The 13,642-nt window shown below is 38.0% G+C and overlaps 1 long non-coding RNA gene across 1 annotated transcript in view; it reads left to right on the forward strand.

Moving 5' to 3' along the window:
* Nucleotides 1-395: 395 nt before the first annotated feature.
* Nucleotides 396-13,642, forward strand: part of LOC138174274 (uncharacterized) — an 84,749-nt gene continuing 71,502 nt past the window's right edge. The window contains exon 1 of the long non-coding RNA XR_011171659.1: nt 396-674. This is a non-coding gene — a long non-coding RNA (uncharacterized lncRNA). The remainder of the gene's footprint in view (nt 675-13,642) is intronic.

Consider the following 13,642-nt stretch of genomic DNA (forward strand, 5'->3'; position numbering starts at 1 on the left):
CTAAGGACCCTCCAGCTCTGTGCGACTATGATCCTAAAAGCTTCCTCTTGATGCCTCTAAGAGTCAGGGCCTCTTAGAGATTCAGCTCTTGCGGATTTCAGCTCCTATTAGCAAACAGATCTGTGGTGACCAGAAGGCACGTCGGGGAGTGACCTTTGGCCTGACGGTCATCTCTCAGCAGCAGTACGTGTGGAATTGATTAAAAAACGTAAATTACCCATCTTCGATGTAAGAATTTCCAAGCCTTTCCGAATGGCGAGGTTGAAGCAGCCAAGGGCATCCTGCATGTGCTGCGGCCCTCAGGCCCGGGCTGGGACGCCTCCGGAAGCAGGAAGCCCCGCCCCCCGCCCAGCAGGGCCAGTCCATGACCCGGAAGAAGCGGGTGGAGCGCAGCTTTGTCCTGACCGCCGCCGCGGCCGTCGCAGCCTGGGTCGGGGCCGGGAGCCGCCGGCGCCGCCCTCGCCTCTTACAGGTCCTTCTTGGAGCTCTGGGCCAGAGCATCTTCCACAGCTCCATAGAACACCTCATAGCTAGCTCTGGGACTGAGGTTTCCATTTTTTTTCTTTAGTTGATTTATAGGGGCCATCTTAGTGCCTCTCCTTCTATTATCTTTTTAAAAATATATTTTTTTTCAAGAATAGACGAAAGCAGGAAGAAAGGAAGGAATAAAAAAGGTAAGAAGGAAGGGAAGGGACGAATGAGGGAAAGATGGAAGGGAGAAAGGGGAAGGGAAGGAATAAAAGAAGGTAGGAAGGGAGGGAGAAAGGAAGGAAGGAAAGAGGGAAGGAAGAAGAGAGGAAGAAAAAGGAAGCAGGAAGGAAAGAAGGAAGGAGAAGTTAGTTCCCCAGTCAGTCACCTAAACGTAGTTTTATTTTTGAAGAAACCAAGATAAAATTTAAAGTTTGCATATAATTGACTCCTTGAAGCATGCTCTCTGGCTTGAGTCTTAATCATACTTGCTAGCATTTTATATATTTGGCTAAGATTCCTATATGCAAAACTGTAACTAGGGAGAGGCCCTCAGAGCTTTGTATCAGGGTACTGAAATTTAGAGAATATGGACTGCATTTGTACTTTTTCAACAGATGGGAACAACTGAGTTGAGTATCTGGTTAGGAAGAAAAATTAGTTATGGTAGGAAAGTAGTAGATGTAATGTTTCCTCTCTACAATTAGCTAGCTTCACCTGAGTTGATCCTGTCTCCCCCTGCCCTTTCTCACTCCCCTTCAGGGTGGCCTCCCCAGCACAGACATTTGATGTCCAAGTGTCCCAGGGACTCACCTCCTGTGGAACCTGGTGTTTTTCATCCTTTGTCTTTAACTTAATGTCTTAAGAAGTTGATTTGAGGGCACTTTTCATTCTTGAGAGTATGCTTTGTCATCCTGGAGCATAGTAAGCTTTGGAATTTTTAGCTATTATTCTTCTCAAAACTCCACAATGCCACTTAAAGAGGCCAGGTCTGGGCTGCCATGTATAGAATTATTGAAATTAGGGGAGGAATTTTAATGGTCATTCCATGGTCTTCAGAGGAGGCTGGCAAGATGTGAGGCCTTACAAGGAAGTAGCATACACTTAATATTTAATGACTGATTGATTGACAATTTTAGTACTTCCAGGTCATTCCTCTGTACTCATTGTTTAGTGGGAACTGCTATTGCCTTGGTCCATGTTGCTCAGATGACTGGTAGGTTGGTAGAACAGAAGAGAGTAGGCTGGAGCCTTCAGAATGAGCAGGGGGCCTATTTTCTATATTTCCAAGTGGCGATCTAACAAGAAGTCCACTCATCCTATGGCAGTTATATTAATGGAGGAGACAAGTCTGATTTCCACTGATTTCCATTGATATAGAATCAAACAACTAGCATTTATTATGCTTATTACGTACCAAATACTGTTCTAGACACTAAAATGTCAATGCAATTTTGTTTGTGTAAATTTCTCTAACTCTAGCAAATGAGAAGTCAGATTACTGAGTTAATTTAAATCAATAGTAATAATAATAGCTGCCATTTTTATAGCACTTACTATGTGCCAGGTACAGTGCTAAGCCTTTTACAAAAATTATTTCATTTCATCCTCACAACCCCAATTATCCTCATTTCACAACTGAGAAAAACACAGGTTAAGTGATTTGTCCAGGATAACACAGTTAGGAAGTGGCTGAAGCTGGAATTTGAACTCAGGTCTTCCTGACTCCATACAGTACTTTGCTAACTTTTATTACTAAATACAGCCACCTCTTACCTGGCCTTTAAAAAGAATTTCTAAAAAATGATCTCTCCTCATCTTTCCAAATCATCTTTCACAGAACTGCCAAAATATCTTTCCAGAACCCAGATCTGGCTGTGTCACATCCTTTTGCTTAAAAATCTTCAGTGTCAATACCATTTTATAGACTAAAATCTCCGTAGCTTGACATTGAATGTACTCATCATCATTCAGACTTCTACTTCTTTTTCTAGCTTTATTTCCCATTTACTGCCCCTTAACAATTCTATTCCAGCCAAACTTGCTTGCCAGTTGTTTTCTGAGTTACTCTGAACCCATCTGCTTACCTCTGTGCCTCCACTGGGTTCATCTTATATGCCTGGAAAGACTCCTTTTCCTAGAAGACTGACACATCCTACACAGATGCTTTTCTGATACTCCCAGCTGAAAATGATCTTGTCTTCCTCACTTTAAAAGCAAAACAAAGCAAAACAAACTATGTTCTAGAGGCTATGGATTCATGGGCAAAATGAATGAATCTTTGCCTTCAAGGAGCCAACTATACAAAGGTAATGTAACATACTCTAGAGGGGAGATAAAATGTTAAAGAGCTACAGAGAGGTGGAGATAGGGGAAGTCCTAAGTAGGAGATAGCACCTGACCTCTTACCATACATCCCAGTCTAGAGGCTGTAAGTGACCCAGAGTCATCCATTGAGGATATTCAGTGTGATATGATGGAGTCAAAAGATATCTAGGCTGTGTGGCCAGTGATAAGATGCTTCTTTTTCAGTCTCTGTTAACTTTTATGAAATAAGAATAAAAGTGCCTGTAGGGCTACCATAGGGAAAGAATCCTCTTGGCAAACTTCTTAGCCCCTTCAGGAAGAATGCTCAACTGGAAGGGCTCTCAAATAAATGACTAACATTGAGTAGAATACTACAAAGTTAAGAAAATATATTTATCTCAATTGGGTGTTAGAGGCAAAAGGAGCTACCAATTAGCATTTATGCTGAACATCTAAATGACACAATGGATCCTAAACCAGTCCAAATTATTGGGAACGGGGGTATGATTCTACTTAGACTTACTCTAATTTTTTTCCATTTGCATGGACCAGGTTTCCTGATACATAAATAATATTTAGTCCTACCATAGTGATTAAACCTAGAAACTCCTTGGCTATAAACAAAGGATATTTGGAAATTGTTATTAATTTTTTGGGATCAGTGGAATAGAGAGCATTGCACTTATTTCTGATTGAGGATATTGCTCCAGGTCAAATATTGTTAGGATAAATATTATTGCAGTGGAAGTCTATAGAAAAGAATGATTTCCAAGGTCCAGGTTATGGCCTACTTGTTTCAAATTATATTTGATGTATGATTCCATTAAAATAAAGCAAGTTATACAATCCCTTGAAGTTTGTGGTAATAGAGTTTGACATATACATATTATAGAAGGTTCCCCATGCCCATTCTCCTAGAAGGAAAACACAAATATCAGATAAGGAAATGCAAAATGTACATAATGTAAATAGAAATTGATTTCCTAGGATGTGGGCAAGGGAGGGGATTGGCCAAATTGCTTGTGATAGAAAAGTCTCACTAATTGGTTGGTGGCTTTCTGTCCAACACCTTTTGTACTAGGCTACACAGCTTCCTATTATTTTTGATATTTAGCTAAGGAAATATTAATTGTATCAAAGAAAGTCTCTCCTGCTTATACAACCTGCCAATGCAAATGTCCCCAATTATTAATTCATCAACTCATACATAATATATGCTCTACTAATTTTGACTTTGCATTCAGTTTTATCTGAAGGCCACATTCTGCCCTTTTGCATGCATGTGAGCTGATGTCCTTGAGAGGGTTTGCAGCTGCTTGCATAGCAAGGGCTTGGGTGATTTATCTGCTAAACCACTGCTGTTTTCCTGGCAAGATCTGGGGTGCAGAATATTGATTTTCTTTTTCAAAGACTACTGGCATGCATAATGGTGGAGGTGTGTAGGCCAAGGCAGATGGAGAGAGGAGGAAAAACAGACCTCAGAACCTGTTTAGAGAAGTCTTCAAAATGTGAATGTGTTCAGAAGTTAATCTGCTTGCCATCTGACCTCTACACCTTTGCACGATATATACCTGAGCTCAAACTGGCTTTGATTCAGTCACTGGGATGTTGTACTCCTTCTGCCTCAGGCTGGAAAGATGGGACTTTCCAGAAATGCTTTTCCTATGTCCAGTTTTTCCATACCAAAAAGGAGAAAGAATAGATCTAGGGTTTCACTGGTGTAGGGAACTCCCAAGTGAGGAAACACCTTTTACCAATGCAGATTAGTACCTTCTGTCAGGAATTGCTATGAGAAAGATAGGTGGTACAGTGAATGGAGTGCTGGTCCTAGAGTCCAAAAAGACTCCTCTTCATGACGTCAAACTAGTCTTAGACACTTATGGCTGTGTGACTGTGGGAAGGTCACTTACCCTTGTTTGCCTCAGTTTCCTTATCTGCAAAAAGAGCCGGAGAAGGAAATGGGAAAGCACTCCAGTGTCTTTACGAAGAAAACCCCAAATGGAGTCACAAAGTAAAAAAATGACTAAACAACAGAAGCCTACTGTCTAATTTATAGTCTTAGAGAGTTGTCTAAAACACTGAGAAGGGATGTACCTTGCCCAGGGTCACATGCCCAGTGTGTATCACTGGAGGGACTTAAACCCAACTTATCTTGGCTTAGAGCCAGCCATCTCCAAACGACCCCACAGTGACTCATGAGTATACAAATGCTACAAGAATATCCCAGGAGTAGAGCAAAAAAAAAAATGAGTTTATTTCTGAAAATGGACATAATTCTGAGTAAATATAACTTCTTTAATTTGTGTCAGAATTCACGTGTCTGCCATTGAAAGAGATTCTGTATGACTGTATATGTTTAATGGGAATCCTATTTCTTGTTTTCTCAGTGGGTACGAGAGAGGGAGGGGGAGAGAAAGAATGGAGAATTGAAAATAAAAATAATAAACAAGGGAGATGCTATATTGATAAAGTAGTAGTTTTAGAGTTTAAATCCTGTCTTAGAAATTTGTTGCCTTGGGGCTGGCTAGGTGGTCCAGTGAATAGAGCACCAGCCCTGGAGTCAGGAGGACCTGAGTTCAAATTTGGCCTCAAGACAATTAACACTTTCTATCCATGTGACCTTGAGCAAGTCAATTGCCCTGCCCTACCTCCAAAAAAAAGAAAAAAACTATACTGCTCACACTTTTCCTAAACAGCATTCTCACATCTGTATGCTCTCTCCCTCCCTTTCTCCTTCCCTCCCCCGCTCTGTTTCTCTCTCTCCTCTCCCTCTCTGTGTCTCTCTCTGTTTCTGTCTGTTTCTCTCTCTGTCTGTGTCTCTGTCTGTCTCTGTCTCTCTCATTTTCTCTTCCATTTTAGCCTATTGAATTCCTGCACTTCCTTCACATGTGCTGTGCCTTATTCATCGTTGTATCTCCTTTCCCTTCTCCTGTTATGGTCGTGTCTAGTGTCTAGCATGGTGCTGTGCATGAAATAGGCACTTCATGAATATTTGTCGAATAAAAAAATGTGGGAAAAAGCATTTTGTAAAGAATAAGCTGAATCTTCAGGGGCTCTGCATCTAATCATAACGGAGTATGTTTTGTAGATGAATATTCAGCACGTAGTTGATAGAGTTCTACCACATGGAAAAAGCTGTATTTAAACCCTTGGGTTAATATGCTGAATATGCCATCTTCTGGAGAGTTGTAATTAAAACGTAGCAGTATGTTTAAAATTCTGAGAGATATTTTGCACATCTTTTTTCCCCCCTTTTGTTCAGGAGTTCTACTTTCATAAATACAGAGACCTTCTCAGGTAGAAGCTTCTTCTACCAACACAGATTGGAGTTACGGTTTTAGAGAATTGCCTAGGGGTATTTAGAGGGTAAGTGGCTTGCTCATAGTCACATTGTCAATATGTAACAGATCCAGTATGTGTCTTTTTGACTCAAACATCAGCCAACTATTTGCTATTTGATGCTGCCTTTCCTTTCATATCAGTGTGTTCAGAATTTGTTGTTTCCTCTGATCCTACTGACTCCTTTAAACTGTTTATTTGCATAGATACAAGTCTATCAGCTTGGACTTTGTTAGCATGTTTAGTGCAAAACAGCTGGGGAACTCTAATGTCTAATTCAAGAGTACAAATGAGGTTTTATAACTGATCAACACAGGTTATTTTCTTTTAAAAATTACTGAAGCTTTTGCATTTTGTACAATAGCTATTCTTTGATAAATCATTGAATTGCTCCTTCTAGCAAAGAAAAACATTCAGGGAAAACTAATCAACAAAGTGATGGCTTTAGCAAGCTATCTACCATTTCTCATTTATTTACCTTATCTGAAACCTTCCCCATGAAGGCATTGTTTCATTTTCTGGTTTGGTTTTGTTATTTTGAGCCAAGAGTGATCATTGCAATCTGAGTCCAGCTACTTTTTTTTTTTTTTGGTGTTGTTTCCATTTACATTATTTTAGTCATTGTTTACTCTTATCTCCTCTCTGGTTCCTCTTTGCTCTGCATCAGTTCATATCAGTTTTCCCATGTTTCTTTGAATTCTGTGCTACTTTTACAGTTGAGGGAAAGTCAGGAAGATACATTCTCCTTAAGAAGGTCATATCTGGGAATCAGCCTGAGCAATCTGTCTGATCCCAAAGCTCCCTGATAGTACTGGGGGATACTTTACTGGTTAGTGTATACTCACTGGAAGTTCAGAGAGTTTTTTTCTTGTATTTAAGCTCAAAACGAATAACTTCTTTTGAATGCCATGTCTGTCATGTATATTTATACCTAAAAGTAACAGAGGACTGTTGACACATCTTGATCAACTGTGGGACATCAGTTTGACTGCAGTGGGCATAATGAATTGGAGAGGGGAAAGACTGGAGATGAAGATACTGATTCCAACATTATTTCGATAGTTCAGTCAAGAAGTCATGAAGGCCTGAATTAGGTTGGTGGCCCTGTAGGGTATGGAGAGAAGGGAATGGATGGGAGTGATGCTCTCTGCAAATAGATCCATAAAATTTAAGAATTCAATGGATATGAAAGGTCAAGGAGAACAAAGAATCAAAGATAATTCTGAGGTAGGGTGATTGTAAAGGTGGTGATATCCCTGACAAAAAAATAGAGAAATTAGGATGGGGTGCTGGTTTAGTGAGAAAGATGATGGTTCTGTTTAGCATATGTCAAGTTTGAGATGCCTACAGGCATCTACAGGTAGAGAGTATGTGGATAATCTTTCAGCAAAGGTCACTGAGAAAGGTCAGTTGGACAAGTTGGTGGAGAACCAGGAGAGAGCTCCATTGCAACCAACCCCTTCCCCCGAGGAGGAGAGATCATCTGGGTGATGGGAGTGGTCAACAGTGGCAAACACTGCCAGAAGGTCCGGAAAAATGATAACTGAGAAGAGCCCATTGATTTAATCATAACCCGATCATTAGTAACCCCACCAAGAGAAGTTATAGACCAGTAGGAGAGTTGGAGGCCATATTGTCAGCGGTTGAGAAATGGATGGGATGTGAGAAAATGGAAGGAAGGAGTGCAGAACAACATTTTTAAAGAGATAACAACATAACAATTCTTGACCTTACATATCTAACAGCATACTAGATAGGTACACTATGAAAGGTTAGTTTGAAGAAGGAGAGAACACTAATGACTGGGGATGGGGAATATTGCCAGGAGGTGGGATCAAGGAAGGCTTCATTGAAGTGAATGACATGAAACTGAATGAGACCTGTAATTTGGATGATGGCATCTTTACTCTATATGAAGCAGGAGCTCACAAAATAAAATTTAAAAAAGTAAGAACTGGAGTATCTCAGAATTGGAAGAGACTTCAGAGGCCATTTTGCCTCATTTGTTCCTGAACAAGCATCCTGACTATGCCACATCCAACAAGTGGCATTTAGCCTTCCCTTGAAGGTCTCTGGTAAAATGGAAGCCAATACCCCCAGTTCATTCTTCTATAAGCTGAATTGTTAGGACATTTCTTCTCATGTTGTATCAAGATCTGCCTCTCTGCAGCTTTTGCTCATTATTTCTAGAATCATAGAAGTAGAGTCGAATGGTATCTTATAGCTACCTAAGTCCAAATCTCTGATTTTACAGATTAGAAACCTGAGGCCCAAAGAGGTTTAAAGTGACTTTTTCAAGGTTACACAGGCAATAAACCTCAGATAGAATTTGAACCTGGATTGCAAAATCAGTCCGAGTTTCATCATATTATACTGTCTCTTTCTCTCCCTTTGTGCCCAGTCTAACCCAACTCAACCCAATCGAACCCACCCCAACCTAATAAGCATTTATTATACAACTACTATATACAGAACACTATGCTAAGTGCTAAATATACAAAGACAAAAGGAAATATATTCTCTCTTCCTAAGGTGCTTATATTCTACCATGGAGCATACAATAGATATGCAATTAAGTATACACACATATTATACACACATAAACACATGTATATGTATATATTTATAACCATATCTGTATCATCTCTTTATTTACCTATTTATTTTCTTTGCATTTGTAACCCCAGCATCAAGCACAGCGCCTAGTAAAGTGACCTTTAACAGTACTCCGTTTTTCTATCTATTATCTACCTATCTACTATCTACCTTTCTGTCTATTTATAGATGTCTGTCTATATGAATCAATCATTTGTCTCTGTCCATCTATCCATTTGTATCTCTCTTCTCTCTCTCTCTCTCTGGAAAGGCTTTCCAAAGGAAAGGCCAAATTTAATCTTTTTCCACAACAACCTTTCACATAGTTGAAGAGGATGACCATATTGTCTTCAGTCCTATGTCATCCCACCTAAACATTTCTAGTTACACCAGCCAGTCCTCATTTAGCATGTTACTTCATCATGTTTGTTTCTTTCTTTGGGATAAAATCTTCACTAAATATAGACACAAAGGACCACAGGAGCTAACCATTTAAAAATAGTACAAGGAAATGAGTAATGAAGGTAATAACATGGTCCTTTATAATGAAGTCTACATTATAATAATAGTAACTCATATTTGTTCTGTGCTTTAAGGAACTTCATACTTTAGCCTTGACATATGTATTGTATATCACTTGAATATATAGTATGCTACGTATGTGCCAATGCTAAACTAGAAAATGTTCCTCATTTACCATAAATCAGAAGGTTATAGCTATGTTGACATTTTGATGCTCAACTCACTGGTTTGTTTGCTTAACTGATAACTGCTGTCCTTGTTTGGATATATTAAAATAGTATTTGTAGAATAAGTGATAAACTGTTCTTGTGTTTACTCTTTTGTTCCCAAGGTTAATTATTGTGGAATTTATGTCCTTTTAAAGTTCTGAGTCCCTAAGAGGACAGCTGTCATCAGTAAGGTAAATATACCATTAAATAGAGAATTGGAGTGCCGGCAAAGTCTACTAATTTGCCTTATCAATGGAGATACATGAATATGAGTGGTAACATACACAATACACATTGTTGAAGTACTAGAATGGTTTTGAGTCAACAGTTACCCAGTTCAAAAAACACAAGTTGATATATTTGTCCAAGTGTACTAAAATAGTGCATGATGGATATATTTATGCTTGATTTCTTTTGATAGAAGGGAAAACTAAAATTTGGGGATATTTTTCAGTTAAATCAAACGCATAACAAGTGATGCCAAAGGTGCGATTAGAGTATAGAACTTCCTGCTTCTTCTCTTAAATAGGTTGCTCTTTAAGTCATTCTTCAATTAGAATGATATTACATATTCCCTGGCATCTCCATTATAATATAGAATACTTCGTTAAGGGAATTAACCTTCTAAGAATTTTATGGTTCTTATGCTATATGCATATACATACACATACACAATCACATACACACACACATATACATTTCCCCCTTTGGAACTGCAAGACTTTTTGGTATTTCAAAGTCTCTTACTGTTCCTTTCACATTAAGCATATTCTTTTAAATATCCACAGAAACCAGCACAATTATGGACACATAGAAGATGCTCTATAGACATTTGTCAAGTTGACTTATGTGAACAAGGTTGTCAAGCTTTTAACCATGGGTTTTTTATTCATCTGACCTTACCACTTCAGTACTAATTAATGTAATCATGGAAAAGACTTATGGAAAGCTCATTTCTTTTCATTGTTATTCTTTTTATTTAAAACATTTTATTGGTATTTTTTGTTTTTTATATAAGCTTTATTTTTAAATATGCCCTTTCCCTCTTGCCTACATTGTGGCTATCTCATGTTGCAAAGAACTTAACAGGATATAGGAGAAAAAAAACTTTAGCAAAACAAACAAAATATTAAACAAGTTGGACAATATATGCAGTGCTGACTATCTGAAGTTCCTTACATATCTTCAGCTCTTCTCTAGGGCTAAGTTTATAGGTCTTTATAATTCCATTGCATTCAGTTGGCTTTTCCCCCTTTCTGCTCGTTCTTTTGTTGTTTCCATTGCTGTAGTCTCTGTGTGTAATGTTTTCTGGAGTGCTGACGATTTTTTAACATTGATGATTGCTTTCTATATTTTTAAATCTGTGATAAACATCCATAAATTCACAATTTTTGCAGCATGCAAATGCTTAATTCTGTTTTTGTCTTTATTTTTAAAATTTCATTTTAATATTGGTTGACTTTTTTTTGTTTTTTTTTGCTCTAATTGCCCAATATATTCCCCTCTTTCATATACCTTCTAACAAAGAACAGAAGAAAGAGAAAAAAATCAATAAGCTTACCAATTCATCATGCAAATAAGTAAGAATATTTAATGTTTAATACTCACAATTCCCCACTTGTGTAAAAGAGGGAAGGGAGACACGATATTATATCTGTTCTTTGGGCTCAGGTTTCATCCTTATAATGTCCATGTTAATTTAAATTTGTGTTCTTTCTATTTGCATTGTTGTGTATAGTGGCTTTTTTTTTTTGTTACTGAAGGTCTTATAGTGTTTCCAAAAACAATATGTATGTATGGAAATACATCATCTTTCCATAAATCTGGAGTTTAGGTGCTATGCCAATACTTGATTCTACAGTTTCCTTTAAAAAAATAGTTATGCCCTGCTGTTAAGAGCAAAACCACATTCAAATCTGTTCTCTATGCTTTTGATTTTAATTAATTAAATTAATTTTTAGTTTTCAGCATTTTCTTCCATAAGATTTTGAGTTCCAAATTTTCTTCCCATCTCTCCCCTCCCTCATCCCAAGATGACATTTAATTCAATATAGGCTCTACATATACATCTCTATGCTTTTGAAGCAGTGAAATAAAAACCCAATTTATGACGTATTTATCAGATGCTAGACGGCAGTCCAGTAGACTTCAGACAAAGAGAAGATTTGTTTCAAAGATCCTGCTTTTAGAGCAGCAGCAGCAACAACAGTAACAATAATCCAATGGTCTGCTTATTCCTTCTTCAAGGAAGTCACTAGTTTTGGACATAAAGGAAGCATGCCAGCAGGTGTTCGAGATTCCCCACATTGAGTATGCTGTACTCCAGCTACTTCTATATTTCAATTATTGTGCAAGAAAAAGTGCAGCATTCAAACAATGATAGATAACACACTAAAAAACTCCATCAGGTCAGAAGTGGTGTGGAATGTACCTTGTCTCTTTGAAAAGCTATCTTAACAGTTCATTTCTGTGTCAAGAATTAGAGGACTTAGAATGATGCTGCAGAAATATGATTGCCTGAATAGAATTACTGTATACTGTGTTAAGTAGTGAAGTGTGAAGTGCTTTATTCATTAGAAAAGGATTCAGAGTTGCCCCAAAAGATAGATAGGAAAATTCAGAGGCAACATAGCATCATGGAAAGAGGGCTAGATCTGGAATCAGAAGATTTAACTTTGCATCATTTGGAAATTGGACAAGTCATCTACTTTTCTGGGCCTCAGTTTCTTCATCTGTAAAAATGTGGGATTTGGACTAAAGGAGCTATAAAACTATTATCTTTAGCTTATTTATTGACTATGGCCTTGTTATAAATAAATAATTTATTTAGAGTTACTATTCCACCTAGTTTTTGGCTTTTTTTTTTGGAGGAGGGAAAGCAGGGCAGCCAAATAGAACAACACATGGCTATATCTAAAAATGCATGAACTGTTTGGAATATTGAGTTCCTCGGCCCTTGGTCAGGTAACAGTTAGCATGCTTTACCAAAGGAAAGTGGAATTATATCTAGAAGGGACCTTTAAGGACATTGACTCATACCTCATTTTATAAATGAGGAAACTGATATTCGGAGAGGTTGACTAACTTTCACAGCATCACCCATTTGAGGAAGGATATAAACTCAGTTCTTTCTGACTCCAAGTCTAGTGCCCTATCCACTAACCCATGCTGAATCTCTCAGTAGTTCTCTACAATCCTGTTTAGTGGCTACAAGGATTGAAGTCCCTAAGGCAGACAGAGGTTGTATTGAATAGAACACTGCACCTTAGTTCATATCGTGCCTCAGGATGAGAGCAAGTTACTATGTCTTGGACTCAGGTTCTTCATATGTAAATGGAGATAACAATAGTTCCTATCTCTCAGGGTTGTTATGTATATGTAGAGTGCTATAAAAACCTGAAACCACTATACAAGTATTAGCTATCATTATTTAGTCTTTTAAACTTACTTATCTTTGCAATGTGGTCATTCTTGGACAAATTTTTATGGTTCTGCTTACTTCACTCTACATAAGTCCATAAAAATCTTCCCATGATTCTCTGATTCCATTTCTTTCATCATCTCTACCAAGTATTACATGTCTTAGAAGCTTTTGTTTTTTGCTTTTTGGAGGGGAATTGGGGTTAAGTGACTTGCCCAAGGCCATATAGCAAGTTTTTGTGTTAAGTGTCTGAGCCCGGATTTGAACTCAGGTCCTCCTGACTCCAGGGCTGGTGCTCTATTCACTGCGCCACCTAGCCACCCCATCAATCGAGCTTTTGTTTAAGTGACGGGTTGAAGTGAGTTCACAATTGAGTATTTTAATGGACTGCTGTTTGCCTATGTTATTAATTAAAGATGAATTCATGTGGCCTGTGTCAAACTGACTTTTTATTGTAAAAGCTGAGGAACTTGGCATGTATTCTCACTTAGATGGAGGGTTAGCTCAACATTTGCAGTTATGACTGGTATTTTGAGAACTTCTCTGAGAATATGAAATTCTAAACTATCTAACATAGTTTAGACAATTATGGGCAGATGCAAGCTAACCACATTGAGTATAAAAAGATCTTGATGTAGCTTCTGTAGATAATTTGATTCTAAGTAGAAATTTTGCCATAGTACAGGTTTATTTGCTTGTTAATTAATTTAGAAGTCTTATTTGTATCTTTTTATCTTTATATCAGTGTTATTTCAGGGTATAACTTCCTTGTCCCTTCCCT

This window comes from Petaurus breviceps, unplaced genomic scaffold (genome assembly GCF_028583685.1).
Source record: "Petaurus breviceps papuanus isolate PSGF00001 unplaced genomic scaffold, PetGlider_PUasm1.0 688, whole genome shotgun sequence".
Classification (NCBI taxonomy): Eukaryota; Metazoa; Chordata; class Mammalia; order Diprotodontia; family Petauridae; genus Petaurus; species Petaurus breviceps.